This window comes from Ovis aries, chromosome 18 (assembly GCF_016772045.2).
Source record: "Ovis aries strain OAR_USU_Benz2616 breed Rambouillet chromosome 18, ARS-UI_Ramb_v3.0, whole genome shotgun sequence".
NCBI lineage: Eukaryota > Metazoa > Chordata > Mammalia > Artiodactyla > Bovidae > Ovis > Ovis aries.
Window position 1 is genome coordinate 32,343,826 of NC_056071.1, and position 7,705 is coordinate 32,351,530.

Below are 7,705 nucleotides of genomic sequence, written 5' to 3' on the forward strand. Positions count from 1 at the left end.
CTCGCTCCCTCAGTCCCTGGAGCTCCCAGCCAAGCCGCAGACCTGCCTCTGAGCAAGGGAATGAAATAGGGAGTAGGAAGGAGGCCTCTGGGGACTCAGGCCTGGTGAGTGGGGTCCTGGCAGGCATAACAGGGCAGAGGTGTCAGCACCACTCTGGCCGTTTCTTTTTGCTTTGGACCCAGCATCCTGGTTTCTTATCTAGGCTTTAATGAGCCCCTGACTCCTGTCCATTCCAGCCTCTGCCCAGGACACCTGGGCTGCTAGTCTCCAAAGCAGTACAGAGACTTCCTCTTTGTTGGTGGGCCTTCTAGGGGGATATGCTGAATCCCACCCTCCTGTGGGGAGAAGCTGAACCACTCTAATTCAGGTTCATCTTCCTTCACTGGGCCTGAGCACAAAGAAGATGGAGCTTCAGCCTTTTCCCTCTTGGCACAGCCCTAGGCCTTACTCTCCTGGTCGGTAGAATGGAAGTTTGCCTTCCTGCTGAACAGAACTTGTGCAAACATGGGAGAGATAAATTTCCTGCCCGTCCTGTCATGTGTGGTTTCTGTCATGCATCTCTGAAGTCCACATGGCCAAGAAATAGCCTGAGTGTGCACCTGGATAAAATGAAATTCAGGGGCTGTCTTTGATGTGGGCTAGGAGTCATTGGGAGGCACTATAGGCCGTTTGCATGGAGCAGCAGAAAAGAGGATTTGAGAGAATGGGCCTACTCCAGTTGCTGTGGTTAAGTTGTTGGATGAACTTGGGCAAGTCTTTCCCCTGTTCTGATTCAGTCACCACATCCGATCAGTGGAGGATTAGACCAGATGGTCTCCAAGAGGGCTTTGGCAGGTTCTCTGTTCTCTCGGCAGAAATAGGAGGGGCCTCAGAAGTTTGAACACTTTGGAGTCTAAGAAATGTCTCTGAATGCCTCCCCCAGGCTGCCTTCTCCAACCTTGGTCGTGGGAACTGGAGGGCAGAAATCCCCCTCTTGGGCCTATACATCCAGGAGGAAGAACCTGCCCTTAACTTGGTCTCTCCAGATTCCCCTCCTACTTTGGAAATGCCTGGAGACCACTTTGGGAGGAGACAGCCCAAGTGGACATTCCTCAGAGACCCTGGGCCCCTGCTTCCTCATCCAGCCTGCATATGTTCCCCCATTTTCATATGTTCCCCCATCTTCAAGATTTGGCTCTGGTGACTCAGGGCATCCGTCTACCTTCCTAGTCCAGCCAGTGACCGCTCAACACCAGCCCCTCTGCTCCCTCATGTAGGGTTTGATCTCAGTCTCCAAACAAGACTCCTGCAAAGGGCAACCCATTTGGTGCAGGACCGCGAGCCAGATGCTGAGGGCCGGGACCGGCAGGGTTAAGCCTTCCCTCCCTCCAGCCTGCCCCCCTGCAGTGCTGGCCTCAGCTGCTTGGAATCCCTGGGGTCCTGTAGGGCCCTCCCGACAGCCAGATGGGCAGCAGCGCCAGGAGAGGAGGAGGAGGAGCAGTGGAAACAGGCCCCAGGGTACCCCTGGGCAGGGAGGGGAAGGGAAGAGAGGAACAGAGGGAGGAGAGAGGATGTGGTACGGGAGCCCCACTGGCAGAGTGGAGAAGGCCGGACCCTTCTTCTTGAGCCAGGCAGGGGGACAGGGCTGCCTCGGGGCTTTGGAGCTGTGGGGAGTTCAGGGCACAGGCCATTGTGCTCAGCCGGCCTCCGCCTGGGAGCCAGCTCTTGGCGTGAAACCCTACCCAGTGCTGGCTCCTGCTCCTCTTTCTTTTTTCTTAATAAGGTCGAATCAGAGTGAGTCAGAGGAGCCAAGTTTCCTGTTAGGCTCTGTTTGAATAAACTCTGCTCTGAACATAGCTTGGGCCTCTGCACAAGCTCCTGGGGCCAGGATTGTAGCCCTGCCAGCCATCTCTGCTGAGACTGGAGACCTGGGGTCCTGGCCTGGCCCCTAGACACTCCCCAGGGAAGCCTGTTAAGCTCTCAGAGCTTCAAAGTCTTCAGCTATAACTTGGGAGTAATAATACCTTTCTCATGGTATATTTGGGAGGATGAAATAAGAGGATTATGAAGAGTGCCCAGCCCAGTGCCAGGCATGTGGCCACTATTATTTTTTTCCTCTGGACCGATGAGAGAAGGGAGGGCTTCATCCGCCAGGGTGTTCCCCCCTTCCCCATTTTCTCTGTCCCTTTCATCTTTTTCATCTGTCTTTTGCATCCTTTTCTTGTATCCAGCCCAGGGCACACTCCTGGGGCCAGTCTTCTCCTCCTCTCCGCTTCCTTCCTTGCCCTCCTTCTCTCTTCCAATCTGGGTCTCCCAAAGTGGCTGATAAAACCCTCTTGGATCTCTGAGCCCAGAGGAGCCTAGCTGGTTCCCCCTCTGCACACACAGGACAAGCCTTGCCTGAGTAGCTGGAGGTGTCCTGACATGATTTGATTGGAAGCACCAGAGCCAGGGTCTGAGAGAGACCCCGGGCAGGCAGCAAAGGATGCAGAGCTGGGGTCAAATGAGGGCTTCGAGTCACCAGGCTGGGCCTGAGCTGTCTGGAGGTGAGGGGCGGGTGGCAGGCAGCTCCTCACCAGGCCCTGTTCCTAGAGGCTGGGTTCACACCCACAGTTTTAAGACCTAGCCCTGTGGTTGAGGCTTGTTGCCAGTTCCTGGCACTAGGAACCAGGCACAAGTGTTCTTGGAGGGCTGGGGTATAGGGCTGCAAGAGCTTGTTGGTAGTGTGTGACTTTGTTAAGAATCTAATGTTCTGGACGGGGCTGCTCCTCCCCTGGGCTTCCCATGGGACACAGCCAGTGTCTTTTGATCCTGTGCTGGAACTCCAGGCTCTGGAAAATCTGGAGGGAGTGAGGAGGCCTCAGACCCAACCAGCAGAGGGTTTGGGAAGCCGAGAAAGGATATGAGCTGTGGGATGCCTTACTGCTTTGCAGAGGAAAGGACCAGGAGGCCCACTGTGGGTCAGAATATTTCTATGGTTGTGGGGAAAGGATGAGGCAAACTCTGGGTGTCCCCGCCCTCTGTCCCCCACCTGGAATGGGGCTGGGCCTTATCCACCCACTGAGATTCCTGGCTGCTGAGCCTAGGCCCCTGGCAAAGGCTCCTGATGGGGTTTGTGCAGACCTGGGGGTGGAAGCCCCAGCCTAGCTGGCAGTGAACTGTGCAGGTCCCTGCTGCTGCTTCTAGAAATTGGGCCGAGGAAGTGCTGAGTGAGGAGGCCTGGCAAGCTGGCATAGAATGTGCTGACTCTGCAGCAAGAGGAGCACCAAGTGACCACTGCCAGCTGGGCCCTGCACCCACTCCTCCCCTGCAGCCACATCTGGCACAATGGTGGGGGAGGCAGGGGGACTTTGGGGGTCTCCAGAGCCAAGGTAGCCGTGGAGGGGCCCGCGAAGGGGCTGGGGCCTTTTGGTTTGGAAGTGCCTCTCTTCAGTGCTGGAACTCTGGAGAAGCCCGGAAATGGGAGAGGTGAGGTCAGAGCCTTTTGGAAGGACAAATGGGGAGGTTGGGGGGAAGGGAAGGAACCCACCCTTCTCTAGGACCCAGGGGAATTCAGTGGCTCTGGCCACCTCCCACTCTGCTTTTTCTCTTAGCTCTCTGGGGCTCCAGCCTCCCTACTTCCCCAGAGAATTGGAAATACCGGGGCTGATACATGGGTCTGGTCATCCAGGCAAAGCTCTGTGAGGCAGGAAGCCTCCTCACTCCCCAGATCCCCTCGGCCCCCAGCCCAGCCAGCTTTTCCACTTCCAGACTTTCTCCCTGTCCTGAGGGGTGGGCAGGGCTCTGGGTCTGGCTGAATGGTAACATTCCCTGTCCACTCCCAGGGTCCAGAGCTGGCATGGTCAGGGAACATCATGATTACAGGGATGGAGAAGGGGGTCTCCTCGCAGAGGCCTTCCTTGGGTAGAAGGATTTTGCTGAAGTTGTTGGTTGGGACCTGCTGAGTAGGACAGCCCCTGATGTCAAGGTTCGCATTGGGCTGGCTCTCAGCCAGCATGTGGTGGGGAGGAGGAGGTCACAGAGTCCCCTGCCCAAAGGCAAGAACTGGCAAGACCAAGCAGGAGGCCAGTCCCTTGGGCTGCAGCCTGGCAAACCCTGGGGAACTGGCGGGGAAACTGAGGCAGGAACCCAGGGGTTCTAATAGCAGCCTGACAAGGCTAAGGGAAGATCCTCCTGGAGCAGGAAACGGCAGCCCACTCCAGTGCTCCTGCTGGGAGATCCCGTGGGCAGAGGAGCCTGGTGCTACAGCCCGTGGGGTCCCAAAGAGTCGAACATGACAACTAAACAAGGCTAAGAGAAAGCTCTTTTTTCTCTGTCTCTCTCTCTGCTTTGTTTTCCTGCCTCTGTATCTTTAACTTCCATTTGGGTCTTTCTGGGTTTCTTTACCTTTTTTTTTTTCCTTTTTCCAGAATATGCCTTTTTTCCTTCAGTCATTCATTTTCTCTCTCTCCCTGCATTTCAGTGGCTTACAATCTCTACTCATTGTTTCTAGTCTTTTATATCTCCCTTACTCCACCTCACCTATTTCTCTGAATTATTCCCTCATATGTCCACTCATTCAATCAGCATGTCCCCTGGGTGCCTGCTGAGTGGAAGCCCTGTGTTGGCTGGGGGATCCCCAAAGAGCTCACGCTCTAGTAAACAGACAAGAACAGAGTGGCTTGTCCTGAGGAGAGAGAGGTGCATCTTTAGGCTGACTCTGTGACCTTTGAGTCACCTAATAAATATTAGTTGAACAAATGAATGAATGGTGAATTTCTGTATTCTTTGACTGTTTTCTGTTGTAACATTCATCTGCTTAGTATTGATTTATAAGATGTAGTATATTTAGCATCTTTTCGTACATCACTCTTTTTGTCATATGGTATGCAAGTAATTTTTGAAGTTTGTCATTTGCATCCGTAGTTTTTATACTTTTCTGATATATTGAACTCCTTCAGTTTTAAGCTGTCAAATTATTTGATTTTTCTATTATGATCTCAGACTTTATTGTTATATGATCTTTGCCTTCACCAAGAATGCATTCATTTTCAATTAAATTTCAAGATTTTATAATTTAATTTCACCTTCATATTTAACTCTATTTTATTTTTGTATCTGATGAGAGGTAAGGAAACAACTTTAAAACAGATTAAGTCACTGTCCCAATATAAATGATAAATTAATCCATAAATGAATTCCTAGTGATCTGAAAGGCCATTTAATCATATACTGAATAGTTTTCTGTTTGATTGTGCTTTCTATTCTGTACCATTGACTTATCAGATCATTTTTACATTGAGATTACCTTATTTTAATAGTTGTAACTTTTAAATAATGGTTATTAACTGAGAATACAAATCTCATTTATTTATTTATTGGCCGTTATGACCAACCTAGATAGCATATTCAAAAGCAGAGACATTACTTTGCCGACTAAGGTCCGTCTAGTCAAGGCTATGGTTTTTCCTGTGGTCATGTATGGATGTGAGAGTTGGACTGTGAAGAAGGCTGAGCGCCGAAGAATTGATGCTTTTGAATTGTGGTGTTGGAGAAGACTCTTGAGAGTCCCTTGGACTGCAAGGGGATCCAACCAGTCCATTCTGAAGGAGATCAGCCCTGGGATTTCTTTGGAAGGAGTGATGCTAAAGCTGAAACTCCAGTACTTTGGCCACCTCATGCGAAGAATTGACTCATTGGAAAAGACCCTGATGCTGGGAGGGATTGGGGACAGGAGGAGAAGGGGACAACAGAGGATAAGATGGCTGGATGGCATCACTGACTCGATGTATGTGAATCTGAGTGAACTCTGGGAGTTGGTGATAGACAGGGAGGCCTGGCATGCTGTGATTCATGGGGTCGCAAGGAGTCGAACACGACTGAGCGACTGAACTGAACATGGCTTGTAGAAGGCAGTATCTTAGTTCCCTGGCCAGGGATTGAACCCATATCCCCTGTAATGGAAGCATGGGTATTTTAACCACTAGACTGCCCAAGATTATTCTTAGTGCTTGTCATTGAGGTGAACTCTAGATTTTTTTTCCAAGTTAAATATAAAACAAAATGTCCCTCTGGAAATTGGAATTGGATTAAATTTATAGATAAATGTAGTGGTAAATAACTTCTTTGCAACACTGAGTGTTTCCATTCAGGAGGATGGTGTATCTTTCTATTATTAAGGTCTTTTAAAATTGTTCTACAATAAAGTTTTATAGATGAATATATATGTCTGGTGCATCTTTTATGAAACATGGCAATGATATCTGTAGTTGACAGCTTCTGAAATGGTTCTCAATGATCCCTGGTAGTCACTCCCTTGTATAATCCCCACCCTTTATGTGTGGATTGGGCCTAATGACTTGCTTCTAGTGACTAGAATGTGGAAAAAAATGATGGGATGTTACTTCTGAGATTAGATTGTGAAAAATTGTGACTTCTGTCTTGCTGGAGCTCTCTTTCCCTCTCAGGCTCTCTCACTTGCCTTCTCTAATAAAACCAGCTGCTATGTTTCGAGCTGCCTTATGGGAAGCCCATGTGTCAAGGGACTGAGACCGTCAGCCCAACAGCCACGTGAATGAGCATACCTACTTGAACCTTCAGATGAGACCGCAGCCTTGGCTAACTAACTCCTTGATTATAGCTTTGTGAGGGACTCAGAGGCAGAGAACTCAGCTCAGCCACCCACAGATTCCGGGCCCGCAGAAACTTGAGATAATAAATTCTGTTGTTTTAAACCACTGTGCTTTGGGGGTAATTTGTCATGCAGCAATGGATAACTAATGCAGCATCTTTATTTATTTAATTTTTGCTTAATGTTTTCCAGTAAGTTATCATCAGGAAGTAGAAAAGATATGAACTTTTCTGTAGTTATTTTATAACTGGCTACTTTACTAAACTCTTCTATTCTGATAATTTTGTATTCCTTTTCCTAGTTTTTCTGAGTACTACTTGCAAATGATTATGATTTAATCTTCTTTTTTTTTTTTCAAATTGCAGTAGCTAGAATTTTTATAATATGTAGTGTTGAATAACAAGACAGTAGAAATCTTTATCTTGTTCACATATTTGATGAGAATGCTTTTTGTGTTTCACTGAGTTGGTGTTGGCTGTGGGTTTGAGAGCTAGTGTTTTTTACCATGTGAAGCAAATATACTTCCATCTCTAGTTCACTAGAGTTTTTTGAAAGAAAATCAGGAATAGGTATTGAAATTTACCAAGTATCTATTCAGCGTGTAAAATGATTTTTTTTTTCCTCCTTTGACCTATCGCTATAGGTAATCAGTTTCCTGCAGTTTTGATATAGCATTATCTGTGCATTCCAGGGGTGTTTGCTCACGGTGTATCCTTTTCATAGTTCAAGATACTTTCACTCTAAGTGTGTTTGCCCAGACATCTTTGACACAAACATTTACATCACATAACTAGCTGGCCATACGGCAATTTTGGCATAAAAGTTTAAGAGGAACATGAAGAAGGACAGAAACATGAAGAATGAATAATGAAATCTAAAAGACTTTATTTTAAAATACAAAATATTTGAATACATTTAAAATGTGTATAGATTCATAGAAAGACTACACAAAGAACTGATTTTATTTTGTGGGTTGGACCTATTTGCAGCTGTCTTCCAGGTCTTCCATTCATAGTATTTTATGTGTTTACTTGTTGACTTGTCTTCTCAGTTGGCATCACTCTTTTTCTTTCAGGCTGAAATGTCTTCCTTCGCTAGAGGAGGCATCTGGTCCCC